At 41.7% G+C, this 20,444-nt stretch overlaps 1 long non-coding RNA gene across 1 annotated transcript in view; it reads left to right on the top strand.

Moving 5' to 3' along the window:
* LOC118824866 overlaps positions 1 to 20,240 on the top strand; it is an 80,958-nt gene extending 60,718 nt beyond the window's left edge. The window contains exon 3 of the long non-coding RNA XR_005008631.1: positions 19,628 to 20,240. This is a non-coding gene — a long non-coding RNA (uncharacterized LOC118824866). The remainder of the gene's footprint in view (positions 1 to 19,627) is intronic.
* Positions 20,241 to 20,444: the final 204 nt, after the last annotated feature.

Raw genomic sequence — 20,444 nt, 5'->3', positions numbered from 1 at the left:
AAATACTTTTACTTCTACTGACGTATATCAGTGAGTGAAGGTATCTACTTTTAATTGTTTTGTGTTGAATTTCGTTATGTTTTGGTGTTGACAACATCTGCACTCACATCTCTGACTTTGGAGCTTTAGTATCTTATTTTAGACCAAAAGAATCCCAAACAGAGAAAAATAGAGCCACACAAACTTCAGTTTGCTTATGGCAAAGCTTATGGATGCTGGGTTTACCTTGAAAGTCCACTTCTGCAGTTCTTTAAGTTGCTTGCTACTTGATAACTTTTGTGCTTCTGTTGTTTTTTGGGTTCTTATGTAGGGTGTGTTTAATATGATTTCAGCTCGTTTACTTCATATACACGCTTCTGACTGGCACCACCTATCAGTGCAGCGCCCCACGTTCCATATAAGGAACTTTCTTAGTATTTTTGTGCATTAGTACATAATCCAGTTGTCGTGCGCACTTAGAAGTACTTTACAATGGCTTCAAACATGACTCAGCCAATCAGATTTCAGATCTGGAACTAGTAGTTTTATAATGGATATTTTAATGGATTTTAGGCTTGCTGGTTGATGATAAATCACCAAGTAATGACAGTTGGTAACCAAGAAATTTACCAAAATTTGCATCATTACCTAAAAATATATTAACACAATTGTAATCCCTTCTAATGACGAGTTATTTTGACCAAAATTAATTACACTTTTTGGGTCACTTGAACATCAAGACACCTGCAAGGACTATCTAGGATTGGTAAGGGTTCTGTGATTGGTCAAAGGGTTCATTTGCATATTGCAGTCTTGTGCAACATCAGAAATGCACAGGCCAATATTTTGTTAACAGTTAACAAGCACTATTTTGTGCAGCTCAAGCCTGGATCTTCAAAACAGAGTCTTCAGTGAATTTCCTGTAGAAACATTACTGTTTTTAAGTTTCTAACATTCCTAAAGCTGCACTTTGAAACAGCACAGAGTTCAACCCGAGAAAAGAAGCGCATTAGTTCGTAAACCCGATGTTGCTGACAGCCTCCCCCTCCCCTCCGAGGTAAATGGCTGGAGAGAGAGAGAAACGAACTCCGTCGTCGCAGGAGTTTGTTTTAAGAGGGAGTTTTTGTCTTCACCTCTGAACCCCGATGGTTCCTCCAGATGTAGCCAAGCGAACAATATTGGAAATCTTGCTGCCTCAGCAGAATCAGGTCCAGCTGGCTGGGGCGGTCAAGCTGCAACTCATTGGTTACAGCTGGGCTTCGATTTATGTGATAGTTGAACAAATAAATTACTGGATTAGACAAGGAAGGGAAGAAGGCACGTTTGTTTCACTGCGCTGTAGGCCCCCAAGAAGCTACGCTCAAAAGGGTTTGCGGCGGTTCCCTCCAGGGCCTTCTCAGTGAATTCGAGAAAAAACTAAAAACAAACGTTCTCTTGTTCTACACCATTTCAGAGCCCTAGGCAGTGCATCGTTTTAAGAATCATAGCCACCAATTTCTCAGAAAGCTTTCTCAGACTTGTTTTGTGCTTAAGGCTTAAGTGAAGGTGGAATTTATTGCTCTCAAAAACTATGAATCCATTGCCCATCCAGAGTTTTGCAGATTATGATAACCTTATGATGATAATACTATTGATAACTTCGCTCACCTTAACCCTGCCAGAACCCTAATGGCCTATACGCCATGAACTTTGCTGCTTTTCATTTTAATCATCATTCGTAGTTCATTGATCATTGATTCTGAACTTTCAATCTTTACCACATTTATATTTGGAAGTTAAAGAGGAAAAAGTTTGTTAGGATCTCAACTTGATAAAGTTATTTATGTGTGTATGATCTTGTTTGTTTTGTGCTTTGCCACATTTTTGACATTGAGACAAGCATGTAAATTACAGAATGTAATAGAATCTACAGAAACAGAATGTAAATTAAATTTAAATCTAATCCATTGTATAACTATGTTAATTACAGAATTATGGAATTATGGAGTTATTTAATATCTGTGTTTTGTACAGTACAGTGCGAAGGTCAGAGACCACCCTTCAATTATTTAATTTCCTGTCAGGACGACCATTGAGCACAAGTTATTCATTGCTTCCTTTCTTTTCAGGAGACATGCTTTCAGTTTTTCCGAGAAATCTGCAGGAATATTTTTTCACCTCTGAAGTTCAGTCTTGGAAGTTGGTTGTATTTTCTGCTTTTCTCAATTCAAGTGATCCCAAACACATTCAGTGATGTTGAGGTCTGGACTCGCGTTGTTTTGAGAACATCATCAGCTCCTTTGTTTGATCTGGGAATTCTTTTTTGTCTACTTCTTTTTTTCAGTAAGAGCTTTCTGACAGCTACACATCTTTTTAGACCTGTAGTGCTGAGTTGTCTTCTCACAGTGGAAGGATGGCTGTGGATGTTTTCAGATCTGAATGAAGAGTGGAACTTGATTTTCTCCTCTCTCTCAAAGATGAAAGCTTTAAGTTCTGTTTATCTGATGGGAACATTTTTGTTTGTCTGCCAGGGTTGTTGGTGGTCCTATTTTGTCTAGATATTTTAATATTTCTTTTACTGATTTCACTTATTTCCCTTTGACTTCTTTGTTTACTTAAGTGGATTATCTTATAGTTAATCTTAGAAATATCTACTGAAAACTTGGCCAATTATATAAATGGATTGTGGTCTTTGATTTTTGCACAGTTCTGTAAATCTAATGAATATTAAAATGACCATAACTCTAGGCTTCTGAAGCTTAAATCACAGAATTCCTTCGTCAGCAGTAAAGTACTGTTATTCATACATATATTATTTTGGTGTATATCGTTGTTGTACTGCATTAGTCACACATTTTCATGTCTAATTGATTTTTGTTTTGTGTTAAGAGGGGGGTGTAATTGACAGGTTAGCCTGCTGCCCCGCTCCCATCCAAGTACAGAACATCAATGAACATGACCTGACCATCCTTGATCTAGAAAAGCCCAGGTTTAGACCGTGTCAGAGCGAGTTGTCTGCCTGGAGAGGGCATGAAGTTCGTGAAGGCACTCGATAATTTGTGCCAGTCCTTTGCGTTGGCAGATTAGGCAATAAAGTGAATCATTTTGGGGCAAATAAATAACCATAATATATACATGACCGAGGTGTCATTGATCTGTCTGGACTCAGGACTGGCCTTGCTGCGTAAGGCACTTTCTCCCATCAATATACTTTTGCCCTCTGACCCCTGGGAGAATCAATATGATTGATTTGCAAGGGCAGGGGCAAGGGCAGGGGCTGCAGACTGGACCATCATCTGCGGCGACAGGACATGATGGTCATTAATGCTTCTCACTCAGCATGTGCGTCTCCTCCAAGGCAGCCAGTGTATGTGTTTGTTTTCGTACATTTCCAGGACAAAAATGTCCAGAAAAAAACGGATATGAAGAGAGACAACATGCAGGACCAGTACACTGGAGACTGTAAAAGCCTGTTTAAAAAGCCCCATATTTTTTTCTTGAAAACTGAGAAGGTAAAACAGTTTAATTACTGAGGTTACAGTTAGGATTAGGTTAACCTTTTATAATGTATAGGTGATTAACACTGAGAAATAGGACATATTGCATAAAGATATTTATATATAATACATATTTTGCATTATCATATTTTGCAGTACATATTACTACATATGGTACATATTATTACATATAGGTACTTACATACATATATGTTACATAGAACATATGGTTATTATATACAGGTAGTTACGTATATAATACTTATTGAGCATATGATTACATGTAGACACATGTATAAAATACATATGGGACATATTACATACAGATACCTATATGCACATGATTACATATGAGTACATGCCTATCTATGGGACATATTACATGTAGTTAAGTACATATACATAATACATATGGAACATATTATTATTATATATATAATATAATATTGCTGCTGTTGAAAGAAAACCTCGCATCTCTTTTTTGTCGTTTTCCAGTTTTTGACACAATTTGAAAATAGGTCTTGCTGTTTACATTAACTGTAAATTTCATGATAAATGGACCAATAGAAATAACCCAAAATGACTTGACTCACATTAAAAGTAAAGTAGGTATTTTCCTTTTCCTGTAAAGTTAAAATTTTGGAGATACAAGGTTTTTTTTCCAACAACAGTGATATATTGCATATGGGACATATTACATATTGCAGAAGTATTTTATAGGTATTTATGTGTGTATAAAGGAAAAGGGACATATTATATATAAGCATTTACACTTTCATGTTGATAATGCATATGTAAGATGATAGTGATCTAGTGTGTGTGTGTCACACATGCTGTTAATATGGCTGTTCTGCATTTAGAGCGGTGCTGAGTTAATGCCTGTATCTCCTGTGCTCTGCAGCTTGTAGAGATACGGTGCTTTTATTCCTGCTGATTTTCTTTATGTTGAAATTGGATTGATTTCACCGTGTCACTGGTGTGTGGCTGAGCTTTATTCTCACTGAATGCATGAAATACCCAGTGTCATAACTTGTCTTTTAAAGCTCCCACATCTGCTTATTCCATTTGATATTATTATTATGTTCCTTATAACTTACATCTATGAAAAAGCAACCCTCCTTTTCATGACTGGGCGGCCCTTTTGAGCTGTTCTCTCTGTTATAGAAGTCACAGTTGTTGCTGGTGATTACAAAAGCAGGCTGTAATTCGAGATTCTCACTCGTAGCTCATTGAAACAAGAGGAGGCTTTCTGTGGAAAGTGCAGATTCTGAACTTTCAATCCATGCTACTGTTTGAGTTTGTAAGTAGAAGAGGAGATATTTTATGGGATGAATTTAATAAAATGTTATTGTTGTGCATACTGCTTTGTTTTGTTGAAGGAAAAGCTGTTATTTACATTTCTGAAACATTTTTGTCATTGTTTAATATTAATGTAGTTACATTTGAATTGTATAGCAAAACCAAAGAAATTACTGACTCCCACATCTGATAATTCAGCTTGATTATATTATTATATATCTTAAAATTCAAGCCTTTGGGCAGCTACATGAAGCTATTCCTAGCCCTATAGCTCCATCTAGTTGGTCGAAGATCTTTCTCTTATTCTTGCGTTTCATGTGAAGTCACGCTGTATAATCGCTGCTGTGTTGAGGACCGAATAGACCATGTTAAGATGCTTTTCTATTTGCTGCACTGTCAGTTGCAAGAACTATAAATGGAGGAATTATAGCATTCCATGAATTGAGTTACTTTGTCTCATGTATTCACCTTCAAAATGTATTCAGAAAAAAACTAAGCTAATTCCACGATTGGTCAGAACAATCTGACTGACCACTGTAAGCCTCCTTCATTGCCTTTTGTTATGATCAGATCTAACCAACTTTGTCTAACTGTCTTTAACTAAAACAAATCCATCAATGTTGCCTGCTTATACTTTCTTCTATTGGAAGAAGAATCTCTTGCCACAAGTTAATTTTTTCTTTAAATGGACGTAGGTGGCTACATATTCAACCCTCTGGACCCCACAGAGGCCTCGGCTGGACACTGTGTTTCACTGAGGTGATTTCTGACAGTATGATCATTTCAGCAGTCTTTGACTCAGAGTCTAATTTGGACCATTAGATATTTCGTTTTTTAATGAAAACGGTCCAGTCTTTTTACTTCTTTTTCTCTTTTTTAAAAGTCTTCAAAAGTGTTCTGTTCATTAGAGCGGTTCAAAGAGAAAATCTTAAAATCTTTGATTAGCAATGTGGTTTCATAGCTAATTTAGCCAGTCCATGCTCCATCTTGAGTGAAGAAAGAGAATCTAAGTCTTCTTCACGATGATTTGCTGTGTTATTTCAGAGTTTGACAGGAATTTGTATTAATTTAAAAGGACAGTTCATAGCCAATGAATTTGCTAGCCTGTTACCTCTGTGTTTTCCACTTTCCAGTTAGTCTCAGTCCCTCAGCTAACACTACACTGACCTAACAAGTGAGTGAGGATGCACTCAGCTTCGTAACATTGAGTGAACAGTTACAGCTGAAATCGATTTCCCTTTGTGTAAATGCTGGTTATCTCTTAGAAGCTCTTACTTCAGTCTTCAGTTCAATTAGGTTGAGGCCAGTGAAACTGTAGCTGGAAAGAATTCTTAGTCTAAAGGCCTCTACACACGAAGGACCTGCTCAATTTTTGCGAACTTTCGCCGGCGACATGAACTCCCTGACCAATTACAGTCGTCTGTGGCGTTAGCATGACGACGACCAAGATGATGGAGCAGCTGTGTAGCAGCAAATAGAACTTTTCCACAAACGTCAAAATGATCAGAATCTTCAAACTGAGGTTCAAACATTTGAGTTGTAGCCTATTTGGAAGCACTTGTGATGAAGCTCTTCATGCTACTTTCACTTTTCCAAAATGGACAGTGTCCAAAATGAACTCGTCCCTTTTGCAAAAAAGCAAAGTAGATCTTATTTGTGCTTGAAGGCTTTCTGCCTGGTTGCTTTGTGTTTCGTCTCCTGTGGAACTGCTTCTCCAAAATCAGCCCAAACTGAGTTACGGAGATCCGAGCTGTGAGTGAAGAAGTTTACAAAGTTTTATGAGTTGGAGAAGCTCTCCGTTCTCCTTTCACTTTTCCAAAGTGGAGCACCCTGCACAGTGTCACAGTTTGCCCGTTTGGTGAGAAGCCAACAGCCTTTTGACAGTTTGACGACGTGTATAGTTTTGATGCACAAAAAATTGCATCCGAATATTCCTTATTTTAATGTTGTTCGGTCACATTGCGTTCAGTGTGTAATAGCTGTATGCAGCCTTTAGCTAGATTGATATGACGTTGTGATTTTTAGCATATTCATCACTAGGAAGTAATGAGGAATTTCATTAGTTAATGTAGTCAGTTCATTTCAAATCCTTGTTCTTTGTTTACGATTTTATAATTGTTTTGCGATTGTAGCATTTCTATTACGTTTTCATCATTACTTTCTTACTTCAGCATTACCTACAATGCCTATTACAGGTTCAGTGTCTATATTCTCTTCATTCTGGAACTGACAGCTCTGAGTTATTTCTCCCTGTCCTTATCACTCGACAATGAACTCAACTTGGAATTGTCACGGTTACCTGTTTTTATGATAAAACAATTGGTTTAAAAGCCTCTAATTTTGTTAGCAGTCCAAAAAAGTGTTTTAGAATTCTGCAGGGGCTCAAGCATTAAGCATATTTAAGCATAGCTAAACTGCTATCCTGTAGTTAATCACTAGCCACGTTTACATGCAGCCTGATAATCCGTTAATAATCCGACTAATAGCTCAATCGGAATAGAACACGTCCATGTAAACACCTCAATCGGAATAGTCTAGCCCGATTGAGGTCATTCGGAATACGATTTCTATCCGATTGAACGAGGTGGGTAAACCTCTAAATAATCCGTTAAATAGAAGAATAATAGCCATGTAAACGCCTGAATCCGATTACATCCCAATCGGAACGTGTAAGCATGTTCTACGCATGTGCGTCGCGTCATGGCGAACGTTTATACCGTTCAACATGGCGGAGCAGAAACTGGTCTGCAGAGGAGACGAAGTTTATGCTCTGGTCTTTAAAAGACGGCGGTGGGACGGACGTCCAGCTTATGTGTCTCAGAACACGACGTCTTCCTCTCGCCGCTTCCTTTATAAGTACATGTGAAGCATGTTTTCCTGAATCTGACCTCATTTTAAAGCAATTAAAACACAAGCGCGCCAACTGGAAACTCATCTCACGCGGACTGGACCTCACGTGATGCTCGCTGTCATGGTAACGTTTACTCTAAGCGCTACTCCACGCATGCGCGTCATTTTGCATCGGATTACTTGTAGTGCTCATGTAAACGAAGATTTTCCATCAAATTGTTGAACAGAGTGTGCATATAAACACCTCAGTCTGAATCTGTAATCCGATTGTATTCAATCGGATTGGCAAAAATCTTTGCATGTAAACACAGCCACTGTGAGCTAGTTAGCTGCTAAACTAAAGGTGATAGCTAATTCAATTAAGCACACATAATACAGATAATATTCGATTGACGTCATGTTTGCTGCCACCACCATACTCTCAGTATACCACTGGTCAGTTTGGCGCTTATAGAGTCACCATTTGTACACTGTCAGTTAATTAAGCATCCTGACAGATAAAACATAGCCATAGCGTGCTGCATGGTTCGTGGTTGTAGTAACAACAGCAACAAAAAACTAAACGGTGTAAGCTTTGTAGTATCCTGGCTGTCCGATGTCCTGAGGGCAAAGAGGCTAAAGAGCTGAGCCAGTGGAGGAGAAATCTTTGGATAGCGGGAATATACAGGCAAAACTTTCAGCGAGCTCCCTATCCCTCTCATCATAGTTTGCAAAATATATCGTTTTACAAAATATATCATCATCTTTTCCAGAGTAAAGTCATTTTAGTTATCTGGCGCGTGTAGTTACATTTGCATTAGGCAGCTATGCCAGCAATTCAGATTTGATGTACCGTAATGTTTTGAAATCTACATTAGGTATCAGGCTAGCATATGCCTAGTTTATTGGATGTGTTTTTCTTCTGTAGGTTGTAATTGTGCTGTTATTTCATTTCAATCGTAATGATTTAGCTTTCCAGTGATCTGGTCACCTGTTTGTCTAATGCACTTTAGAATTAAATTGAAAACTGCTGTATAAATAAAGATTGTAGTACTGTAATTATCAGTTGCCAAAATAGAGGTTTCTTGTGTTTCCTAGTGAATAAATAGCATCGCATTGAGAGAGAGGGAAGTGTGTTGCAGCTGATTGTCACAGCGCTAGGGAAAGTGCAAAGAAATTAGAGCTTTTTTCTCTACCCTGCGTAGTAGCACCTTCCAAATTTCACAGATTTCACACAGTACACCAGTATGAGTGTTACAAATGTTGACTCCTGCTGCATTGACAATTGCTGGCCTTATATTGTGAAGTCTACATTCTCTACAAAATGGCGCTGAAAGCCGTAGCGGAGGTGTTGTAGCCTATGTCTGTGTCTCCTGTGTGTGTGTGTGTGTGTTTACGTGTTTGTGCTTGTGTTAATGGCTGTCTCTAATGTGTGTGTGTGTGTGAGGAGTCGGTCGTGCTTTATTGTCTGGATGTGTGTGACGGCAGCCCTCTGCTGACGGCCTTTGTGTGCATAAGCTTGGCTGCTGGCCCAGACACTGCCATAGCAGTAATAGAGTTGATTGATCACCATCACTCCTTTAAGGTCCCTGCTGATTTCACCAGCCCTCCCTTCCTCCACTCACTGTGCACACACAAACTCTTGTTTTTGTGCAGTGTCAGAACGTGGAATTGTATATGTGTCCTGTATGTAAAAATACTATAGCATATATATATATATATATATATATATATATATATATATATATGTATATTATATATATATATATATATATATGCAAGCATCTATATGCAATAGTGGTATGTAAGTATGTTCCATGTGTATTGTATATACCACTGTTGTCGGAAGAAAACCTTGTATCTCCATTTTTGACGTTTTTCAGTTTTTGGCACAATTTGAAAATGCCTGGTCTCCTTTCCATTGTATGTAAATTTCATGATAAATTGATTGACAGAAATGGTCTGTCTGGTTCCATTGACTTACATTAAAAGTTAAGTAGGTTTTTTCCTTCTCCTGTAATGTTACCATTTTGGAGATATGAGGTTTTCTTCCGACAACAGCGATATATGTAATTAAGTAAGTGTAATAAGTCCCATAAGTGTGTTATAGTATCTGTATGTAATAATTATGTGTATCATATGTATTATATATACGTGTTTTATATATGTATTCATATGTATTATATATACGCGTCTATATGTAATAACTAACAATAAGTATCTATATGTAGTAGTAGTAGTATGTCCCATGTGTGTTGTTTATATGTAAGCACGCACACACACACCCACACACACACACACACACACACACACACTCACACACACACATACATATATACCTTGTGTGAAAATTTCATGATGTGTGGACCAACAGAAACATTGTCTCTGTTATAAGTCAAGAATGTCCTGTATACACACTTTTTTAGAAACTAACGCTTACCTTATTACCGATAATTAACAACATTTTTATAAGCCTAACACCAACTCTGGCCTTACTCTCAGTAAAACAAAGGAAATGGTTTTACTTTTTCAGCTCAAAAACATTGAAACTCAGAGCAAGTCTGGACCATTTTATTAAGTGTTTCTCTCTGGTTTTTCTACAAAGTCACGCTGTCCTTAAAATGCACAGTTGTGCTTCTACCCTCTCCTGTCCTGAGTCTCGACCCAGCATTGCTATCATCAAACCTGTGTTTGGCCATCGATGGTGCATCTCAATCCGCTGTGGGTTTGAATCAAAGACCCTCGGTGGGTCTGCATTCACGTTTGGTGTCGGCGAGTGTGTGTGTGTGTGTGCGCGCGGAGCTCTGCATTGCAGTGCGGCAGACACTTTCGAGTTTGGCTGTTTGCATTAAGCACATAATCAATGAGCTTAGCCTGCAGCCGCCTGGCTCTGGCTGTCAGCGCAAGGGGTCGTGACCCCCATCCACGCCAGGGGTGCCGCGAGAGAGGTCAGAGGCTGAGAGATTAAGACTGGGCAGTCTCGAGCCCTGCACCCAGACAGATAAATCAACCATCATCTCATCTAATCAAACGTGTCTGCTCCTCTGAGACTCGCCCGCTCAGACACTAGGACTGGCTGGCCTTTTTTTTTCTTTCTTTCTTTTTCTTTCTCTTTTGCACACTATCATCAGGACAAAAGACAGTGGCGCTGGTGGCTGCGTTCACCGAGGACTTTATGAGCTGGTGACGCTTAAGCGTTGTTTGATGAACTGCAGTGGTTCTGTCACGTGGCACTGCGCTGTGTGAGGAAGAAAGTTACAGAAGGCTGTTCCCTCATGCATTCTGCTATAATTCCAATATTTACTTTATATATGCATATAAAAATGCCACTATTTGAAGAGATTTAATTTTTTTTTTCAGTTTCATTTTAGTCATTTAGGTCATGTCATTCCTTGTGTTGTATTCATGCTGCAACATCTACTTTTCTCTCCATGGATTAATAAAACGTTAATGCACTTATCTTTGTGCTTATTTTAAGTGACACATCTTGTTCCACTCTACAATAAAGCTTTGCATTCCTGACAATGCAAAATATAACTTGTATGTGTAAAGTTACATTATTGTTCGCTGTTGATTTCATGTTAAGCACTGTAATATAAAATCTCTGCGGTACAACTGAGGTCAAAGACCAGGCTTACATCCATACTTACAAAAAGTAGAGCCCAGCATCAGCAGCTATAGTCATATACCAGCACTTCCCTGTGGGGGGTTGGGGTGAGAGGGGGTCGGTATTTCCATGAATCATTTTTGAAAATGTGGTCACAATATTTTGACACACCTCGCGTGTGTGGCAGCGGAGAGCTCAGCAGTGAGCTAGCCGCCATCATCGCCACCCCGCTGGCTTTAGCAAGCCTTTTTTTCTTTCTTTTTTTTCTCAAAAGGAAAGGATTGATCAGTGCAGCAGCAGCAGCACAGTCTGGATGGAGGGAGCGAGACGAAGGAGTGAGAGAGAGTGAGAGAGAGAGGTCGAGAGACAGAGAGAGAGGGAGAGAGAGAGAGAAAGAGGGAGAGAGAGAGAGAAAGAGAGAGAGAGGGGGCGGTCTCTGCAGCGCGCCGCTGCCGGCTGGTGCTCACACACACTCGTGGAGGTGCAAGAAGAGCTCTCCAACGCCGCTGCCGCCGGCCCAGACAGGTGCACAGACCTGGGGGGAGGAAGAAGTTGGGGGGGAGGGGCAAGGGGAGGTTTTTTTTTCGGTGAGTGGTCGTGGTCTTTTCCGGCATGCCGCTGTGGTGGAAAGCTAGAGTACGTATGAGAGAGAGAGAGAGTTAGAGAGAGAGTGATACAGAGACATAGGGATAGAATGGCCGTGATGGAGAAGCAGTAGGATTTGTAGATGTGGTCCTGATGCTGAGGGAAGGGGGGTGGGAGGGTGGGCGAGTGATGGTGCTGATGATGGGTGTCGGAGTGTGTGTGTGAAGGGCGGGGGGTGGCAGACGGCCCACTTCAATGACCTGCCTGTGTCTGGAGCAGTTTGGGATAGCTCACTCACCTTCTATCTCTCTCTTATTCTCTCTCTCTCTCTCTCTCTCACTCTACCTCTTCCTTTCTTAGACTTACTCTCTTTTTTTGCACTTTTTTTTAAAAGATAAATGATACAGCTAGTATGTCAGTGCTGACGGGGTGTGTAATGTTGTGGGGGGGCGGGGGACGTTTAAGGCTTGTGGTGAGCCGTTCTCATTTCCGGGATCGTGCGCTCTCTCCCTGTTCCCCAAGGAGGAGGAGGAAGCAGCCTGATTGTTTGTGGGGGAGGAGTCTGGTGTTTGGGGGGGTGCAAGCGTGGCGAAAATGACATGAAAATGTTTTGGCTGGTGTGTGAACTATTGAAATTGATGGCGGGGCCAGCCTGGTGTCAGTCATTTCAATTGATCGATCAGTGGCCAATGAAAGTGGATGAGAATAGACAAAAATAGATGAAAATAAAAGAGCGATGGGCTTTTGCAGCCCTGACTTTGCCACCTCTTTTCCCTCCTTTTGCACAGCTCCAGTAAGCCTGAATGACAACTTAGTCCTGGAGCTTATGTGCAGAGTGGAGCACGCCACTTTCGTTTTGTTGCGGCTCTGTGTCTGAGTTAAAGGGGTGCAGGCTGGGGCGGATGTGGGGTGGGGGCGGGGGGGGTGTGCGGGGGGAGTGTAGTCTGAGGGGGGTGGGGGGAGCACCACTACCAGCACTGGAAAGATGCTCCAAGAGGGAAGAAGAAGCTAGCTGCCTTCTTTGTGATGCCCCAAGATTCGGGGCTCGTTTTTTACCTGCATTACCCACCGCCTTGTGTCTTTTTCGCTGCTGTTGAATCGTTTGTCGAACCAGCCCAGGTCTTCTCTCTCCCCTCCTTACCCGCCGGCTGCAGCAGACAGCGGCCGGCATCTCTGGCAGTCGGTTCAGCTCGGCTCAGTGGGGATAGATGGGAAAGGTGAGAGAGAAGCAGACTGATGCTGTGGCTATGGCTCGTGAGGACAAAGAAGAGCGAGAGACATAGAGAGACAGAGAGAGAGAGAGGGGGAGAGGGAGAGGGAGAGGGAGACTGACCGTCTGACTGGGGGTTTTCCTCAGCCAACAAAGGCTAGTTAGCGCAGAGCACAGGCGGCGCTGCCCATTCGACGGGGAAATTAAAGTCTAAAAAGCTCGGACGAGGTTGCTCTGTCTTCTTTTCCACTCATTCCATTTCCCTCGTTTGCAGACTTATTGATCGTCTCGCGTCTCTGGTAGCGAGTGGCAGGTTTCGTGCAGTCCGGTTGGGTCAGCGCGAGCGTATGCGTGGGGTGCTCAGAATCCACCGCGAAGCTGCCGGGAATTCAGGGATAAGTTATCTGTGGTGGAAAAGATGAGGGGAAAAACAGGAAAGATGTTTTTATTTTTTTTTTCCTGATCCATCTGCGGAGGGCCGGTGTTATTGAATGGAAAAGATAGCGCTTTGGCCCATCGAGCCGAGCAGAACCGGACAATCGCTGAACAAACAGGGGAGTCGGTGTGGACAAGACTAGGCACAGGAGGGGATAGGGAAGTGTGTGCATGTGTTTGTGAATATGTGTGTGAGTGAGTGAGTGAGTGAGAGAGAGAGAGAGAGAAGGAGAGAGAGAGAGAGGCTGGGACAGGAGCACTGCTCCATCCCCCTGCTGCTAAAACCCTCGGATATTGTACTTCTCCTGTTCCCTGAGACCCTAACTTGTGAGCTCTCTCAATGCAAAATCACGGGTTAGGCTCTTGGGACCTGGGCGGAGGGCAAGAGCGACTGAACTTTCGGTCACGTCCCCGTAGAGGGTGATGGGACACGAGAAAGAGCTAAGCACGGATTGATGTTCTGGAGCTGAAGAACCGGACGAAAAAACGAACCGGGGAACGTCTGAGGAAGGGTGTTGAAGGATGTCGCTGGAAGGCTGCTGTTACAGCAGTTTGACGAATCCAGGGCTGTCTAGACGACGCCTTTCTTTACGCAATGCACATTTCTTTATGTAGCTCGTCTTCATATCTCGCTATACATTTCGTTCCTTGCCAACGACTGTGATGCATACGAGTTTGACTTATTGTAGCACTTGCAACTACGTGAAACTTTCAAATAAAGATTTTTGTCCACACTGTGCAGCTGTTCAAATGCTTTACCGATGCAGGCCGGCGAGCAAAATCGTCAAGTCATTACTATCGAACATCAGTCAAGAATTCACCTAGCTTAGTTTCTGAGCTTGTCGCTTAATCGGCTTGACATGATGTTCCAGTTTATATCATAGAATAGATTCTTTTTGAACAGATATATTAAACATCACACTTTAGGTCTGAGGTCTGAAAAACAAAGAAAACACACATCGTATATTTGGGATCATTCTTATTTATTACTGAACATCCTACTTTTTGGAATATGAGGGTATGAATACACGGAGTTAATCTATGTAAGTGGAAGAAACTCCAAAAGGTGCCCGTACAGCCTTTAGCAGAAATGCCCATATAAATGGTGACTCATGCATGGTTGTCCCCTGTTGCCACTTATATTTCACATTGTCATTGGTTTCGAATATTGAGCTCATCTCCATCAAGAGTTTGACTCATGATACAATTTATACTGCATAATTATATCAGACACCTTCCACTCATGGCCTTGCATTCTGCTAATAGCAAAGCAGGAAGACTTTTGAACCGATTGGCAGACTAATCTTTTTTAATGCCACCCAACGCAGGCGTCTGCACTGACTGGAAGGCGAATATGTCAGAAGGTGGCTTTCCTCCGAAATGACATTTAACAAAGGATCTGCCGTCTGCACCGGCTCTGCTGGGTTTTTCTGCGGCACTGTAGGGTTTGCTCTTCTCTTTTCTCAGAGATTTGAGCTCATTAAGTGTTATGACTGATTTTGTTACCCCTCCTCCCTGGAGTGTTTAACTTTTTAAAATCTAATTTTGCTAAATTACCCCACATTAGAAGTGCCGTTTTCAAAACAATTGATTTTCCCTCTACCCTACCTCTCTCTCTCGCTGCCTCTCTCTCTGGCTCTAATTATATTTTCTCCCCCTGTTTGGTCTCACACCGAACAATGGCTGATGCCAACTAATCAGTCTGAGTCTTTGCCACAAAGCCCCCTGCAACAGCTGAAGCGCTGCCATGCTCCGCGCATACCAAGCAGTCAGCCGCGTCACAGCGAGCGCCAGCCTGGTGCCCACCGCAGGGCCAGACACTTTTATTAGGATCCGTCTGACACTCAGCGAAGCCTGGCAGCGCCGCACTCCCCCCCCCCCAACCACCACACACACAACATGTTTTTCATAGCCGCCGCTCATCTTAACAGTCCTATAAATATTGGCGCCCCCCCCCGCCTCCCCGGAAGCGGCCGACCGGCGCGTTGCGCCCGCAATCGCAAATGAATCAAGCCAAAAAAGAATATGTTTAATAAATGGATTGATGTGCTTTAAAGGGTCCGGTGCGCTCCAAAACCGGGCAAGCCCTGCCGCCGTTTGGCTTTCATATTTACGGATTCGGTTGACAGCACATTTGGAATATCTGTCATTTGTGCATGTCAGAGCGTGTTTTACAGGCTGATGCCTTAGAGAAAGGGGTTGTGAAGAGACGACATGAACAGCTCACCACCAGAAAGACCTTTCTGCAGAGGTTGAACAAATGCAGGAGAAAAAGCAAGTCAGTTTCATAAGCAATTGTGTGATTATCTTTTCTGCCGTCTGGTCAATGTGAATGTGTATTATGCTTCATCTCAAAGGAGCTGACCCTTTTTCTATTTATGTGCTTTATGTTTATAACTGTTATTACTGGACTGTGCTTTTTGTAATAAATGAAAGAAAAAAAGAGATAAAACTTGCTGTCATACTCTTTCTCATTAGTTTCTACAAGGGGAGGCATCTGTATTAGTCAGCTTGTCATTGTTGCTTATTTTTAGTTTTATATAGTTATGTAGAGCTGTAGAGCACATCAGTAACTTATTGCAGGGTCACTTTTGTCCATCCTAGGTGCTTCTCTATTTTAAGGTCTTTAATTGCAAGCCAGGCTATCATGTCCCTCTGCTCTGTATCTAGAACACCTGAAAAATGTCAAATTTGACATTTAGGGTTTGCGTTTTTTGCACCCATTTTCTCTTTTTCAGTTCAAGTTATATTATAAATGACTCTGGAACATCAAACATAATAAAAGAGTGACTTGTATGTTTGTCAGTTTCATAAATTATACATTAATACCACATTTTATTGCTAGTGAAGCATTTTATTGACTTTCATCACAAGTATTTGTGCTATAAAACTGGCCTTTTTGTTTGTTCGTTTGTTTATGAAAATGCGCCGCACAGGTGCTGGGTCTGCTCCATTGTCTCACCTGTCTTTGTTTTAGAAGGCGGCGTGAGAAGACTCCATTGTTAAATGTCAAGCGATAAAGGCCGATGGCACTAGACGGTAAATTAAAGAAAGACGCCGGGGGGGAGAGAGAGCGAGAGGGAGAGAGATAGTGTCCGTTGTTTGAGCATACTTAACATTTGTGTGTGCTAAATGTGCCGAAAGTAGATTAAGAGCAGCTCAGGACTTCCAGAACGGACCGGTGACGAGAGCTGGTGTGGGGAGCCGTGCGGATTTGCAGGATTACAGCCTTGTTTTTCCTATTGATTGTCAGGAATTGTTGTCTTGCATCAACTTGAGACTTGCCGGACGTCTTATCAGACTAAATCAGAGGAACCAGCAGGTATTTCTGATAGCAGGCTCACCGCGTTCGTGTGTGTGTCGTGTGTGCGCGGGAGGGGGCGGGTGGAGAGCCTGACGTCTGAGTTTCCAGACACTGCAGCAGGAGGCCAGACAGTCACCTGAACACAATCACCAACTCACCATTTTAATCACAATCCAACTCCATCTTGCTCCAGAATCAGACAAAGCCGCCTGGGCAGAAGTTTGACCGTTTGATTCAGTTACGGCAGTTCGATTTGATTGAAATGCAGTGAAATGTCTTCGTGATTCAATCCAATTATGATGCTTCACAATACGATCATATCTCAACATGATTCATATTTTAGATGCAAAGTGATTCGGCGATTCTGGAAAACTTAATCTCAACATGATTCATTTGACTTTGATTCTTGACCAGGTGTTTCAGTGTATTCGAAAAAAAATCTCCACATGATTCAGTTTGATTTCAGTTCTTTGCAAAATGATTTGGTGCATCTGGATAATAAATATCAGTATGATTCAAATTGATTTTGATTCTTTACAAAACAGTTCTGTGTATCCTGAAAACGCAGATCTCAAAATTATTTCATTTGATTATGATTCTTTCCAAAATGATTCAGTTTATCCTGAAAACACAAATCTCAACATAGTTAAGTTTAATTTCAGTTCTTTAAAAATGTTTCAGTGCATCATAAAAACTAAAATTTCAGCATGATTTCATTCAGTTGCAGTTCTTTGCAAAATGATTCAGTTAATCCTAAATCTCACCATGATTCTTTATGAAATGATTCAGCATGTCATGAAATCTCAGATGTCGTCATGATTTGATTCTCACAGATAATTTCATTTTGGGCCAAAAAGTGAGCACAAACTTAAAGGAATATTATCACTGATTATAATTGATTCTAACATTTCAAAATGAATCTGGCACCTTCATGCATTTGTACAGCCTGAGTCTGCACTGCAAGTCCGCACCCACAGAGAACGGTTCTGCTGTCTACGGTCAGCTGCGGCTGTCTTGCTGTCCAAACGTGTGCTAGTCCTGCACTGAAAGCTTACAGTCGTGCTGGCGCTGAGGCACTGACCGCAGCCAGAGCTGTGATTGTGGTCCCTGGTGGGACGGCCTGCTGGAGAAAAAGCCATGTGGAGGTTCTGTCCCCCAAACCCAGATGCTGATTTAGAAGGTTTGAGATTCACTGGACCAGAGATTTGTCACCTAGAAACATCTCCCACCTCGCGCTGTCTCGGTTCTTTCCTTCTTTTCTTTCTTTCTTTCTCTCTCTGTCTCTCTCTCTCTCCTTTTCCTACCTTTCTCTCTTTTCCCCCATCACTCCTTCTCATGCACCCTCTCTCTCTCCTACTCTGTTTCTTCCGTTCTCTCGCTGTTTATTCCCTCCTCTTTCTTTTACCCTCTTTCACCTCTCTATGTCATTCACTACGCTCCCCATCTCGCTCTCTCCCTCTCCATTGCACACTCTCCTTTACTCTGTCTCTTCCCTTTTTTCTCTTTCATATCTTTCTCCTATCTGTCTCTTTCTCATTTTTTGTCTTTATTTTCTCTTTTTTCTTTCTCCTTCTACTGTTTCTATTTTCTTTCTGTAGCTTTGTCTCTTTCTCTCTCCCTAACTTTGTCTCTCCTGTTTTCTCTCTTCTTTCTCTCTCTTTTCTTGTTCTTTGTCTTGTCCTTGACTCTGTTTTCTTTCTCACTACAACTCTTTTCTTTCTGTCTCTTTTTTTTTTATCTCTACTAGCTCTCCTGTTCTATATCTCTATTTCTGTCTGTCTTTTGTCTTTCTCTCTGTACTCTCTCCTACCCTCTCTTTCTCTCCTCTTTTCCTATCTCTCTGTCCTTCACCCCACTCTCTCTCCTTTCTATCTTTCTCTCTCTCTCTGTCTCTCTCTCTCTCTCTCTCTTTCTCTCTTTCTTCTGTCTCTGACTTTCTTCTCTCTCTCTCTCGCTCCATCTCTCTGTTTCTGTCTCTGTCTTGTCTCTACTCTCTCCTACCCTCTCTTCTGTCTTTTCCTATCTATCTGTCCTTCACCCCACTCTCTCTTTCTCTCTCTCTCTCTCTCTCTCTCTCTCTCTCTCTCTCTCTCTCTCTCTCTCTTTCTCTCCGGTTTTCCAGAGTCCCCGCCCGCCTCCCTGTGATCTCTCTGCAGAGCTGCTTTGGAGGCGTTGCCAGGGAAACGCAGTATCTGGCTGCCGGCTTGCTGGAGTTATTGAACCGCGACTGGCTTTTTCGCGATGGAGGATAATTAGGCTCTGTCTTAACGGCTCGGGCTTTTCCAGCAGCGGCCACCGCTCCGGCCTGACCCTCAGCTGGCCCGGCTTTGTTGGCCTTCGGGCTGCATCTTTTAACCTGTTGGCCAGCGGGCAGTGCTGCTCTGCAGGTGTGCCCCTTCACCGCGGCCCGCCGGCCTAACTAGCCCCAACTTTACTGATCTAGATGTGCACAAAGACACTCAGTGTGCTGACCCCTCCCCTCAGCGAAGCTGTGTTTGGTCTTGTATAAATCATGTGTGACCCGTGTTTGTATGCGTGATTGGCAGCTGAAGGGAGCCGGGTGTGGGAACTTTTAGTGAAGTTGTTCTGTGAAGGGAAAGAGAGTGTGACACACACACACACTCACACACACACTCACACACACACTCACCCAGCTAGCGGTCTTCCTTTGTACTAAAGCTCACAGCGAGCGTTGGCAGCAGAAACTTGTACATCTGCTTTACTGCATCCTCAAGTGAACTCTCTCACAACCACATGGGAAAAAAGAGAATATTTGCCTAAAGCGAAAAGAATTTAGCCCTTAATACATACTATTACACAAATTAGGATAATAATCCCTTAATTTCTGTTTAAATGCGCCTCATTGACTGATGTCCCTATTCATCTTTTTTTCTTTCTTTTAGGAGTAGAAAGTCAAGGAACTGGCTTGTGCAGTCTGCAGGTAAAACCTTTTGTTCTGTCTTTCACTGTAAATCTCTCTGTAAACATACAAGCTGACCATTTACTTTCTATTTTCTGCAACCTGTCAACAGTTTGGACACTCCTACGTATAGAAAGCTTTTCCTTATTTTTGCCACATTGTAGAAAAACAGTGAACACATAAAAACTGTGAAATAATGTGTGTCAAGGTATGTCGTGATAAATCCAAAGCACATTCTGTTTTACATTCTTTTAGAAAGTAGCCCCTTTTTGCCTTGATGCAACTTAATGCACTCTTGCTGTTCTCTCAAGCAGCTTCAGGAGGAGCCATTTGAAATACTTTTACAACAATACTGAAGAAGACCTTGAGGCCTTGATGTTGCTGGAAACCACTTGTGGGCATTTAAAAAGCCAAATAATTTTTTTTTTTTTGTTTCGGAAGTCATATATAGGCATTAACTTTACTGTTTCTGTTCGTCTTAGAAAGAAATTTCGTTTGCATGTTCAGTCAAAGTACTCTGCGAAAGTCAGAGATCACTTTTCATTGATTTAATTTCTAGTCAGAGCACTCGGTACGTACAAGTTACTCATTTTTCAACACCAAGAAAACAGCAGAAAGCATGTCCAAAGAAAAAGCATCATCGCTGTCCAAAGAAAAACAAATATCCCCAAAACTGTAACTTTACAGGAGAAGGCAAAAACACTCTTACCTTTTAATGCAAGTTAATGTAAAGAGATTTTTTTTCCAAGTGGTTTTAGAGCATTTCTATTGGTCCATGCAACATGAAATTTTTACACAAC

This window comes from Colossoma macropomum, unplaced genomic scaffold (genome assembly GCF_904425465.1).
Source record: "Colossoma macropomum unplaced genomic scaffold, Colossoma_macropomum, whole genome shotgun sequence".
NCBI lineage: Eukaryota > Metazoa > Chordata > Actinopteri > Characiformes > Serrasalmidae > Colossoma > Colossoma macropomum.
Note: the sequence above shows the minus strand (reverse complement) of the source record. Positions and strands in the feature narration are given on the sequence as shown.